The sequence below is a fragment of the Nicotiana attenuata genome, chromosome 2 (genome assembly GCF_001879085.1).
Source record: "Nicotiana attenuata strain UT chromosome 2, NIATTr2, whole genome shotgun sequence".
In the NCBI taxonomy this organism is placed as follows: domain Eukaryota; kingdom Viridiplantae; phylum Streptophyta; class Magnoliopsida; order Solanales; family Solanaceae; genus Nicotiana; species Nicotiana attenuata.
In genome coordinates, this window is record NC_031990.1 from 58,644,157 (window position 1) to 58,646,807 (window position 2,651).

Here is a 2,651-nt window from a genome sequence, read left to right on the forward strand (position 1 = left end):
TTATTGCGGATATTTGGAGCAGGCTCCTTTGCTACATTGATCTTGTTGTCAATCAAAGTCTGGATCTTATCCTTTAGAGAGCGGCATTCATCAATGGTATGTCCTTTTATGCCGGAATGGTATGCACAGGATTTATTTGGATTGACCCACTGAGCAGGGTTTTCTGGGGTTATGGCAGGGATAGGGGTGACATAACCACCAGCTTTGAGTCTTTCGTACAGCTGGTTAATTGGTTCAGCAATGGCTGTATACTGTTTGGGAGGTCTGCGGTCGAAGTTTGGTCGAGGTCTAGGGAAGCTTAGACGTGGGGGAGGTGATTGATAGTGGGATGGTTGGGTGTTGTAGGCTTGGTAAACATGTGCCAGTTGGGAGTATTTAGGTGAAGTGGGCTGATATGTGGGAGGTGGAGCTGATTGATAAGAGAGGTGGTGGAGTTTGGTAAGAGGGTGAGGATGCTTGGTAATTTGGAGTGGGTTGATATGTGGGTGGAGGCGTTGGATAGGTTTGGTATTTGATAGGGATTTGGTCCTCTGTGCAACCATTACAGCACCTACGTCCCTTTTCTTAGACGTACCGCCAGATTGGGGATTTATTAGTTGCCTGCAAGGCTTCAAAGTTCGTAACCATACCACTCTTGATGCCTTCCTTGATCCTTTCTCCTAGCTTGATGATATCAGAAAATTTATGATTCTCAATCAGCATCAGGCTCTCATAATATTGTGGGTCTTGGGCCCGAAGGAAGAATTTGTTCATTTGCTCTTCTTCCAAAGCAGACCTAACCTTAGCAGCTTCTGACCTCCATCGAGTAGCATACTCACGGAAGGTCTCCGTGGCTTTTTTCTTCATGTTTTGGATATAGAACACATCTGGTGCATTCTCTGTGTTAAACCCGAATCTGTCCATAAAATCGACGTCATGCTTACCCAGTTTGACCACTTCTTCAGAACCTGGCTAATGTACCAAGATAAGGCGTCTCCCTTCAAGCTTCTCATGAAAAGCTTCATGCGGATCTTCTCATCTCTTCCTACTCCGACCAGCTTGTCACAGTATGTTCTTAGGTGGACCCTGGGATCCCCTGTACCATCAAACATTTCGAACTTGGGAGGTTTGTACCCCTCGGGCAGTTCGACATCGGGCTGTATGCACAGATCTTCATAGTTTAGCCCATCACTTCCCTTACTACCTTCAACGCCTTGAATTCTGCTAGTCAACCTTTTAAGCTCTTCGGCCAGATTTCTGATGAGCAAGTCCTTATTATTGGACTCGGGTTGCTTGAGATGGGCTGGGTGGAGTGTGGCATAGTCTCCACGTAGCTGGGGGTATTATGTTGGGTGTGGCAGTGGTCATTTGTGGAGTTCTGGAGTTCTGGGATGAGCAGTGGGGTGTTATTTAAGGTATGGCAAGTATTGCAGTGGTGGTGAGGAGTGGGATGGGCTTGTTGCTTTGGGATGTTTTGCGGAGGTACATGATTTTGAGTATTTGGGAAAGTAACCTCTGGAGTGGTGAGGGAAAATGACAGATTTGCCAGATTCCGGACTTGATCAAGTTCTTCCTGAAATTTCAACAGCTTTTGTTCTAGTTGGGATGCATTCTCCTTGGGAACCAGAGTACCATGAGTGACCTCTACCTATTCAGTTGAGTTGTTTGAATCTTCCAATTTTCCTTTGTTTTTGTGTCTGACAGGACTGGGAGGAGGAGTAGGTGGAGGGCCCCTGGATCTCGTAAAATATGATAACGTTACCAGAGTTCATGAACTAACCTTTAGGGAGGGGAATAAACAAAAAGTAAAAACAAAAGGTAACAAGTCAGTAAGGATTATAAAAAAAATGTTGCAATATTTAAACATGTAGTGCTGAAATATAAAGTGCGTCCTAATTTTGGGGACCTCGTTATGCCCGAGGTAGGCCTAGAGACAAGTTAATTTTGGAGAACTTAGAATGCTAAATGCCTCATTTTATTGATAAAAGGTAGACGAATCCCAAAACGACACTAAATAAAAAGAAATAAAAAGTCACTAATGGCCATTGGCCTTATTACATCTCATAAGGTGAAAAATGAAAATTCCTATCTATTTGGTCCCGGAGGGACCTTCCCCAGACTCGGCATTGTTGACTCCATCGAACAGCTCTCCCAGCTCGCGCAGTCCTAGTAGCAAGTAGGCTCTGGTCAGATGTCCGCCTTCATTTCCTTCAGCAGTCCGGCAATCTTCGACCCACTTTAGAAACTTCTTTTCCAATTCCACTATACCTCGCTCCAGATAGACCAATCGCTTGTTGGCGCTGACAGCCATATCCTTCCACTCTTCAATTAGTTTTTGATTGGCTTCTTGTATTTCATGGTGCTCATTTCACATTCTCGAATCCTTTTGCGCAGTTGGTTGTACTTGACCTGTGCTTCAACCTCTTCATCGATGATCCTGTGACCTCGAACAAACCCGGGTTGATCCAGACCATTGTGATTGTTCTCCAGCCAGCCTGAATAGTGTGGGGTACAACCAGCATGGTATTTGTCTGGTTCGATGGTGTCCCTTCCCACGATCTTGCAATGCCACATATGCTGAGCTTGGCACTTGTGTGGACTATCGTCAGCCTGGAAGTCAGCCCGAAAATGACTCATCTTGTCGACCCTTGGTATAACCTTCTTCCTACCAG